The sequence below is a fragment of the Dermacentor albipictus genome, unplaced genomic scaffold (genome assembly GCF_038994185.2).
Source record: "Dermacentor albipictus isolate Rhodes 1998 colony unplaced genomic scaffold, USDA_Dalb.pri_finalv2 scaffold_150, whole genome shotgun sequence".
NCBI classification, from domain to species: Eukaryota; Metazoa; Arthropoda; class Arachnida; order Ixodida; family Ixodidae; genus Dermacentor; species Dermacentor albipictus.
This window is the reverse complement of record NW_027225704.1, coordinates 1-10,000: the sequence shown is the minus strand read 5'-3', so window position 1 is coordinate 10,000 and position 10,000 is coordinate 1. Positions and strand designations below refer to the sequence as shown.

The 10,000-nt window shown below is 57.7% G+C and overlaps 3 non-coding genes across 3 annotated transcripts; 1 reads left to right on the top strand and 2 right to left on the bottom strand.

Moving 5' to 3' along the window:
• Positions 1 to 922: 922 nt before the first annotated feature.
• LOC139053536 (5.8S ribosomal RNA) lies at positions 923 to 1,075 on the bottom strand. The gene has a single exon (XR_011510546.1). It is a non-coding gene; the product is annotated as a 5.8S ribosomal RNA (ribosomal RNA).
• A 1,237-nt stretch (positions 1,076 to 2,312) lies between these two features.
• Positions 2,313 to 4,127, bottom strand: LOC139053545 (small subunit ribosomal RNA). The gene has a single exon (XR_011510552.1). It is a non-coding gene; the product is annotated as a small subunit ribosomal RNA (ribosomal RNA).
• Positions 4,128 to 9,016: 4,889 nt separating this feature from the next.
• LOC139053537 (U2 spliceosomal RNA) lies at positions 9,017 to 9,208 on the top strand. The gene has a single exon (XR_011510547.1). It is a non-coding gene; the product is annotated as a U2 spliceosomal RNA (small nuclear RNA).
• Positions 9,209 to 10,000: the final 792 nt, after the last annotated feature.

Below are 10,000 nucleotides of genomic sequence, written 5' to 3'. Positions count from 1 at the left end.
TCGAAAACCCAGCGCCAACCGAGTGCGACGCCCTACCACGTCCTTCGCCCAACACGGAGCTACTTATAGACGAGGCTGGCAGGCGGTGAACCGCCTGCACGCGTGCGGCGCACGAGCAGTTGCGTGGTAAGCGACCGTGTCTGAAGCCCAAAACACCACCGAGGCAAAGATCGCCTTAGCAGCGCGCCGCTTCAGCGGGCACCGCAGGGGCGACTAAAACCTGGCGGGAGGCATCGTCTCGTGTAGCGTCGCCCCTGCCCCAACTGGAGTGGCCCAGTCTTAAGGGGACAGAGACTGCGAAGCACTTGGACCGACGGCGGACTACGACGGAACGCTTCAGCTCGGCCAACGCTCTCGAGGGAGACATTTTCCGTCTCGCGGCAATTCTCCGCCGTGCCGTGCTCTTCTCGCTCGCAGACGGCGCTCTCGCGTCGAACCGCTTTCGGGGGCCACCCTTCTCCTCCCCGCTCCTCGCACGAATCTGCCGATTCCCATTCGTGCGACGAAGCCCGGAAGGGCGCCCACACAGCTGCGGTGACGTGAGCGAGCGACCAGCTCTGGAGCTCGACGTACTCCGAAGGCAAACAACGCAAATTGCGATCGCTTCCGACTCTCTCGCAAAGGTGCGCGCTACAAGGCAACAGACGTTCGCGCCTCGAGCTTGGACCGCTCTTTCCCTGCAGGTATCCGACTCCATCCTGCGGCGGTCTTGCCAGAGGCGCGCACTCGTCACGCTGCAGTAGTAATGCCTCGTTTCCGTCTCTTCGAAGATTTGGCACGACGGCTCGCCACCGTCTCCTTCTCGTGAGGTTGCTGGCGCGTGGCTTCAGCGCTCAACGTACTGTCCATGATGCCGACGCGGTCAAAACGAGTCGACGGACGCACGTTCCCTGTGCGCCGAAGGCTCTCTTGATATGTGATCCGACCCTCAGACAGACGAAGCCAAGGGAAGACCCAAGGCCGCAATGTGCGTTCAAAGAATCAGTGCTCAGTGTGTCCTGCAATTCACACCAAGTCTCGCAGCTGGCTGCGTTCTTCATCGACCCGAGAACCGAGTGATCCACCGCTTAGAGTCGTGAAAAATAGTTTGTTCAATTCAGTACAGTACAACCAGTGTTTCAGGCACGTGGCGTCTCCCTGTGTGTGGTTTCGAAGAGCGCCTTTCGGCGTGCGCTACTCCTGTTTCGCTCTTTCGTTCGGCGGTCACGCGTTTCCGCATGACCGCTGCTGATCCAACAGCCTACTCGAGACGAAAGACAAGAGCTTGGCGCGCGCGTACTCGCGCAGCTCTCCAAAGCCACTCGGCCAGTGCCAGGGACGGCTCTCTGCGCCGGAGCCACAACAAGTCTACTTGAGGCGGAAGACGAAGCCAGCAAGGGCCTGGCCGCAAGTGCGTTCGAATACGGGATTACAGTCCCTCGTCTGTCCGTACTTCCTCTTTCGACGTGCGGCGCCTTCCCAAAGCGCACAAGTCCGCAAACCGCAGAACGCTTCCGACGTAGCAAAGCCGCGTTTCCTTCGGTACTTCGCAGCAACGCCGCCTTTCCCTCGGCGGCGGGCAAATAGCCTGCAGACGTCGTCGCATTGAACCGCGAACTCGACACCTCGCGCGTCACGAGCGGGAGCCGACCGGCAGCCTCCGGCCCTTTCGGGCGCGGTGGAATTTGCCGCGGAGGACGGGAGAGTGCTTTAGGCCACGGTTCCTTCCGTACTTGGCAGCCGCACCCTCAATACCGCCGGTTCCATGACCGACCGAGCGCCGCACCGTTCCTTTAGTACTTGGGCAGCAACAAAGTCGGGTCGTTACTCCACACTCGCCGCAGGAAGCGACCGGCAGCCGCCAGCCTTTTCAGACTCGGCAGCGTTTGCCGCGGAGGACGGGAGAGCGCTCGCACCACGGTTCCGTGTGTACTAAGCGGCAGCGGCATTAGCTCTCGACCGTCAGTTCCTTGACCGACCGCACGCTTCGCCGTTCCCCTCGTACTGGGCAAGAGCAGCAGGTCGGGTCGTCTTACTCCCATTCCGCGCAAGAGTGCCGAGGCGGACTTCAGAAAGCCCACCCAACAGTGTGCGTTACGCCGTTTCTACCCGCGGGCGCGGCCAAGCCAACCGTCCAAGGTTGCAGCCGGCGTCCACTGGGCGCAACAAATTTGGCACGGGGCGCCCTTCGAAATTCGGGCAATCCCCGGCATGTTCGGGTATAGCCGTCCCCGCGTCCAAGCGGGGCCAGCGGCGGAAAGCGTCGGGCGCAGCGAGCTGCTTCACCCACACGGGGTAGAAACAATGGCGCTCGTCACCCTCGAACAATCCGGTAATGATCCTTCCGCAGGTTCACCTACGGAAACCTTGTTACGACTTTTACTTCCTCTAAATGATCAAGTTTGGTCATCTTTCCAACAGACCGGCGCAACCGAAAGGCCGCGCCGGACATCGGTCCGAAGACCTCACTAAATCATTCAATCGGTAGTAGCGACGGGCGGTGTGTACAAAGGGCAGGGACGTAATCAACGCGAGCTTATGACTCGCGCTTACTGGGAATTCCTCGTTCAAGGGGAACAATTGCAAGCCCCTATCCCAATCACGAAAGAAGTTCCACGGGTTACCCAGTCTTTTCAGACAGGGATAAAGACACGCTGCTTCCTTCAGTGTAGCGCGCGTGCGGCCCCGGACATCTAAGGGCATCACAGACCTGTTATTGCTCTGTTTCGTGCGGCTAGGAGCCGCTTGTCCCTCTAAGAAGGTTGTAAGGTGCTGGGAACCCCGCACCTATTTAATAGGCTAGAGTCTCGTTCGTTATCGGAATTAACCAGACAAATCGCTCCACCAACTAAGAACGGCCATGCACCACCATCCACCGAATCAAGAAAGAGCTCTCAATCTGTCAATCCTCCCAGTGTCCGGGCCGGGTAAGTTTTCCCGTGTTGAGTCAAATTAAGCCGCAGGCTCCACTCCTGGTGGTGCCCTTCCGTCAATTCCTTTAAGTTTCAGCTTTGCAACCATACTTCCCCCGGAACCCAAACACTTTGGTTTCCCGGAAGCTGCCCGCCGAGTCATTTGAGTAACTCAGGCGGATCGCTGGTTGGCATCGTTTATGGTCAGAACTAGGGCGGTATCTGATCGCCTTCGAACCTCTGACTTTCGTTCTTGATCAAAGAAAACATTCTTGGCAAATGCTTTCGCAGTAGTTCGTCTTGCGACGGTCCAAGAATTTCACCTCTAGCGCCGCAATACGAATGCCCCCGTCTGTCCCTCTTAATCATTACCTCGTATTCCAAAAACCAACAGAACAGAAACGAGGTCTTGTTCTATTATTCCATGCAAGTTTATTCAGGCGACTCGCCTGCGTTGAGCACTCTAATTTTTTCAAAGTAAAAGCACCGGCCTTCTCGAGGCACACAATGAAGTGCACCAAGAAAGGACCGGCATGATGTTCAGTCCGAGCCGTCGCATCGGGTAGATGCACTACTCGTCTGGAACTGAGATCCAACTACGAGCTTTTTAACCGCAGCAGCTTTAGTATACGCTATTGGAGCTGGAATTACCGCGGCTGCTGGCACCAGACTTGCCCTCCAATTGATCCTCGTTAAAGGATTTAGAGTGTACTCATTTCAATTACGGGGCCTCAAAAGAGTCCCGTATTGTTATTTTTCGTCACTACCTCCCCGTGCCGGGAGTGGGTAATTTGCGCGCCTGCTGCCTTCCTTGGATGTGGTAGCCGTTTCTCAGGCTCCCTCTCCGGAATCGAACCCTGATTCTCCGTTACCCGTAACAACCATGGTAAGCAAGTAACCTACCATCGAAAGTTGATAAGGCAGACACTTGAAAGAAACGTCGCCGGCTCGTGGCCATGCGATCAGCACAAAGTTATCCAGAGTCACCACACAATACGGGCCGAAACCCGATCGATCTTGGTCTAATAAAAGCACCCGTCGCCCAAAGGGCTTCAGGCTCACTGCATGTATTAGCTCTAGAATTGCCACAGTTATCCAAGTAGGAAGAAACGATCTAAGGAACCATAACTGATTTAATGAGCCATTCGCGGTTTCGCCTTATTTCGGCATGTACTTAGACATGCATGGCTTAATCTTTGAGACAAGCATATGATTACTGGCAGGATCAACCAGGTAATCGTTCAACTGCGCGTCCCGCCTGTCAAGCAGGCCGGACGCCGTTTTTGCGATGCCGAGGCCACCTTCAGGCGCCCCAGCACGCTTCGTTCTTGCAAAGAGTAGCACTTTGCACAGTCCGAGACGACGGCGTTCGAGCTCGCTACGGCGCCCTCCCCGAAGGGCCGGGTATCGCCACGCGGCAAGAAGCACGCAACATTCTCGATAGACTGGTTGTGTCGACTCGATCACGGCTTGCGGTTTCTCTTGAGCCCGCAGCACAGGTGGACCGACCGACACTTGCAACGTAGCCGAGACGGCAAAGCCGCCAGGCGACGGGTCACGCCCGCGCCTTCGGCGCTTTCGCATTTGACTCGTCCGAGGACGATGCGGAACACAACTCGATATCGTGGAGAAAGCGTCGTCCGACAACCAGCCCCTAACGCATCAAGCGGATGAGGCTGCAGACGTCAGCTGTGGGATCCACGGGAGCGATACCGGGGACACGCTTGACGGGCACGAAGCCCGCCGCATATCAAACACCCAGGTCGCTTTTGGGGGCGACTGCTCTCTGGGACCCCCATATAATAGCAGCGATAAGTTCCCAAATCTCCATGGGGCCGTACTCGTGCCACTTTCGACGAGCGTTTGGCGAAAATCGTGCCGCCTCGCAGCGCCGCGAGCGAGATGGAAAGCTTACGTCGGCAGCGCAATGCCGAAGTCGTGAAAGCGCAGCGCGTCGACCGAATGCGCGAACGGCAATCTCTCGCCTATGGACAGCGCGGTTTCCAGAACAATCGCCTTTCTGTGCCCCTACGGGGCCGCACGCTAGCGCGGCCCTTTTGCCGTTTCCGAGCACGAGTGCGACCGGCGCGGGCGGCGTGCTCGACACCCCGGCTGACGCCGTTTCGGACTTTGTCTCTTCGCGCGCTCGCGCCAACGCCGCGGCAAAACGACGACCTCTGCGCGGTTCTTTCCCGGTTCCCGGCGTGCTATAGTGCAGCCAGCCGGACGGTGGCGACGACTCAGTCGCGGCCGTGCGGTGGCTTGTACGCCAAAGTTGCGTGACGGGCGTCGAGCTCCCGCCGCGGCCCGGCTCAGGTGGTTTCGGACTTCTGTCTCTTCCGAGCGCTCGCGTCGTCGTGGGCACGATTCTCGAGTGCGGAGCGGTGCGCGGACACCACCACGAACACGCGCAAGCCGAAAACGGCACTACGGTACAACGTCGGCCAGGGCGGTACGGCCCCCTTATATGAGCAGCGATAAGTGACCAGATCTCCACGGGGCCGTACTCGTGCGACAAGGCGGCGTACTGCGCCGAGCCGAGCGCCAATATTTGGCCTTGGCACGGCCGATTTGAGCTCTCGCGATCGCCGCGGTACCGCCGCTCACCGATTCAAGGCACGCTAGCGCGGCCCCTTCGCCATTTTTCGAGTAAGAGTGCGAAAAGCGCGCGCGGCGTGCTCGTCGCCCCGGCTGACGTAGTCTCGGACTTAGTCTCGCTCACGCCGCCCCGGCTGACGTCGTCTCGGACTTAGTCGCGCTCACACCGCCCCGGCTCACGTGGTTTCGGACTTTCGTCTCTTCCGAGCGCTCGCGTCGTCGTGGGCACGATTCTCGAGTGCGGAGCGGTGCGCGGACACCACCACGAACACGCGCAAGCCGAAAACGGCACTACGGTACAACGTCGGCCAGGGCGGTACGGCCCCTTATAAGAGCAGCGATAAGTGACCAGACCTCCACGGGGCCGTACTCGTGCGACAAGGCGGCGTACTGCGCCGAGCCGAGCGCCAATATTTGGCTTTGGCACGGCCGATTTGAGCTCTCGCGATCGCCGCGGTACCGCCGCTCACCGATTCAAGGCACGCTAGCGCGGCCCCTTCGCCATTTTTCGAGTAAGAGTGGGAAAAGCGCGCGCGGCGTGCTCGACGCCCCGGCTGACGTCGTCTCGGACTTGGTCGACGCCCCGGCTGACGTAGTCTCGGACTTAGTCTCGCTCACGCCGCCCCGGCTGACGTCGTCTCGGACTTAGTCGCGCTCACACCGCCCCGGCTCACGTGGTTTCGGACTTTCGTCTCTTCCGAGCGCTCGCGTCGTCGTGGGCACGATTCTCGAGTGCGGAGCGGTGCGCGGACACCACCACGAACACGCGCAAGCCGAAAACGGCACTACGGTACAACGTCGGCCAGGGCGGTACGGCCCCTTATAAGAGCAGCGATAAGTGACCAGACCTCCACGGGGCCGTACTCGTGCGACAAGGCGGCGTACTGCGCCGAGCCGAGCGCCAATATTTGGCTTTGGCACGGCCGATTTGAGCTCTCGCGATCGCCGCGGTACCGCCGCTCACCGATTCAAGGCACGCTAGCGCGGCCCCTTCGCCATTTTTCGAGTAAGAGTGGGAAAAGCGCGCGCGGCGTGCTCGACGCCCCGGCTGACGTCGTCTCGGACTTGGTCGACGCCCCGGCTGACGTAGTCTCGGACTTAGTCTCGCTCACGCCGCCCCGGCTGACGTCGTCTCGGACTTAGTCGCGCTCACACCGCCCCGGCTCACGTGGTTTCGGACTTGCGTCTCTTCCGAGCGCTCGCGTCGTCGTGGGCACGATTCTCGAGTGCGGAGCGGTGCGCGGACACCACCACGAACACGCGCAAGCCGAAAACGGCACTACGGTACAACGTCGGCCAGGGCGGTACGGCCCCTTATAAGAGCAGCGATAAGTGACCAGACCTCCACGGGGCCGTACTCGTGCGACAAGGCGGCGTACTGCGCCGAGCCGAGCGCCAATATTTGGCCTTGGCACGGCCGATTTGAGCTCTCGCGATCGCCGCGGTACCGCCGCTCACCGATTCAAGGCACGCTAGCGCGGCCCCTTCGCCATTTTTCGAGTAAGAGTGGGAAAAGCGACCGCGGCGTGCTCGACGCCCCGGCTGACGTCGTCTCGGACTTAGTCGACGCCCCGGCTGACGTAGTCTCGGACTTGGTCTCGCTCACGCCGCCCCGGCTGACGTAGTCTCGGACTTGGTCTCGCTCACGCCGCCCCGGCTGACGTCGTCTCGGACTTAGTCGCGCTCACACCGCCCCGGCTCACGTGGCTTCGGACTTGGTCTCTTCGAGCGCTCGCAGCCAGGTCGGGGCCGACGCCGACGTCTGCGTGGGGCTTCAACGATTCCCGGCGCGACGCAATGCAACTGCGCGCAGGATGCCAGCGACTCCGCCGTGGCCGTGCGGCGGTGTACACGCAGAAGTTTCGTGAAGGGGTATCGAGCTCCCGCCGCCCCGGCGGACGTGGTTTCGGACTTTAGCGCTCGCAGCGATCTCGCGGCGATCGCTGACGTCTGCGCGGTTTCAGGTGTGCTACGATGCAGCAGTCTGCCGCACGACAATTTACGGAAGCGAGTGCATTCCGCCCCGGCGGACGCGGCAGCGGACTTTGTGCCTGCGGGAGTGCTCTTGTTGCTGTAAAATTTGAACGGGTGCAGCTGCGCGAAGCAAGTGTACACATTTTCTCTCTCTCTCTCTCTCTCTCTGCCTCTGAGGCGACTGTAATTTTAATTTAAATGCAATTGGAGGCGGGAGCAACCTGATGAGAGTAGGCGGACTTCGGCACACCTTGTAGTTTAGAAATTGTTTTCAAGCTTTGAGGACATACACAATCGCGCCATCTGCTTTCCCCGTCTCTTTGGCACTTCATAGTGTGTGCAGCATGCTCTGCATTCCAAAGAAACGCGCCTGTTTCTCCCCCTCTCTCACGTTCTTCTTGTCTTTCTTGCTGCTCTTGTGAGAAGTTGCTATGCTCTTTACTCGCTGTAAAATAGAATGCTTGCGCGAGCCAACAACTTGCGTGTCTTTCTTTTTTTTTGTTGTTGTTGTTTTTTTCTCTCTTCCCAAGACGTTTCTGCCATTATTCACTAGCTCTCGTTCTTAGTATGCAACGGAGCGTTAGCTCGCGCCATCTACCTTTCTTTCTGTATGGCGAAGGCCGTAGGTTTTCCTAGTTCCGCACACAGATGGCGCGGATGCGTTTTCGCGCCAGTTTCGAACGACCTCGCTGTACACATGTTTCTCATTTAAAAGTTTCAAAGGGGCTTGCGAAAGGGCGTGGTCCTTTTTTCTTGCGCAAGGCTGAGCTTTCCAGCTGTGCTTAAGCTATGCTAGCATGTGTGCGTATGTGTGTGTGTGTGTGTGTGTGTGTGTGTGTGTGCGTGCGCGCGCGCGCGTGCGTGCGCGTGCATATGTGTGCGTGTGTGTGTATACACGCACACGGTAAAGATGATGGGGTAGCGCTATTTCTTTCTTTCTTTCTTTCTTTTTTAACAACACCTGTGCTCCACATGGCGATCTTCCTGCCCTCTATGTTTCCGGTTGGAAGGAGTGCGCAGCCTTTTCTATATTTATTTATTTTTTTTTTTCATTCTCTTTCATTCGTACATGAGGCGCGCTACCTAATTCTAGCGGTCGAATCGACACGTTGCAATCCGTCCCGGCCTGTGCCGTATGAAAACTTTCAGTGGGCCTTGCGGTAAATAAAAGGAAATGAGGGAAATGCGCGTAGTGTATTACACTTGCGCACGGGCTTGAAACGAAGGCCTCAAAGAAAGCCGCCTTGAGCGGTCGCATTCAGACGGAAGTAAGCATTCCCCTTGCGCGTGTTTTCCGCTCGCCTGTTCCGTTTTCTACGAGGTTGCCTTCGTTGGTTTTGCCTTGCGAACAAGCTTGCGCTCGGGTCTCGTTTCTACGCGACGGCGTTTCGTTAACAGTGAAAGACTGAGGCGTCGCGAGTTGATTCGCGAGATAGAGAGCATAGAGTCTCTAGACGGGCTGGGTTTTATAAGATTGCCCACGCTGTTGCTGAGGTTACCAATGTCGCCAGGGCACCCACAAGGCAGTGGTACAATGGAGTGAAGTGAAAGACATCGCTTCTCGGCCTTTTGGCTAAGATCAAAGTGTAGTATCTGTTCTTATCAGCTTAATATCTGATACGGGTTCTATATGGACCCACGATATTAAACCTATTTTTGGAAGTTGGCGGAGTGCTTGAAGCCTGCTTCACCTCCGCCGCAGGTCGGCCCGGTATTGCACTACCTCCGGGATCGGCCCCCGCTCACTTAGGTGAGACTTCATTCAATCAAAATGAAGAACACAAGCTCGAAGCGAGCACTCACGTGACACGCACCATTCCCATACTATACGCAACGATGCCGGTGTTTCTGAACGATTGTCTGCTGTAATGAGCCACTTGGGGGGGGGGGGGGGGAAGGGTGATTAGCCGTGGGTTTTGCAATCAATGTAAGTCCCACTCAAAGCCAACACTGCATTTTGGAGTTCACTATCGCTTTGATCCGTAAACGACAGCAAGCTCGCCCTGCGAAAATCCGCTGCCCTAGTGGAAGAAAGGTTCCCTATGAAACAAAAATGGAGTGCCCGATTTCCGGCAACATTTTCGCTGCAGTGGGACCGAGCGCCTCGAAAACAAACTTGTCGTATGGCCAAGTGTGGCGAAATATATTCAAGGGTTCAGAGGTGCCTCAGCTTTCCAACCTGTATGTTATGAATACCTGTTGCTACCTTTTCGTCATCATCATCCTGCTGGCTACGACCACTGCAGGGCAAAGACCTCTCCCATTATTCTCCAAGCACCCCGGTCACGTGTAAGCCCGGTCACGGTCGCCGTCTAGTGCCTGCGCCCTTCCTAATCTAATCTGCCCTCCTAAATTTCCGCCACCCCGTGCTACGCTTCCCTTCTCTTGGAATTCAGTCGGTAACCCTTAATTGATGATCTTCCCCCCACATTGCATGCCCTGCGCACGCCCATTTCTTTTTCTTGGTTTAAACTAAGGTGTCATTAGCTCGCGTTTGTTCGCTCACCCCCCGAATCTGCTCTATTCTTATCCCCCGT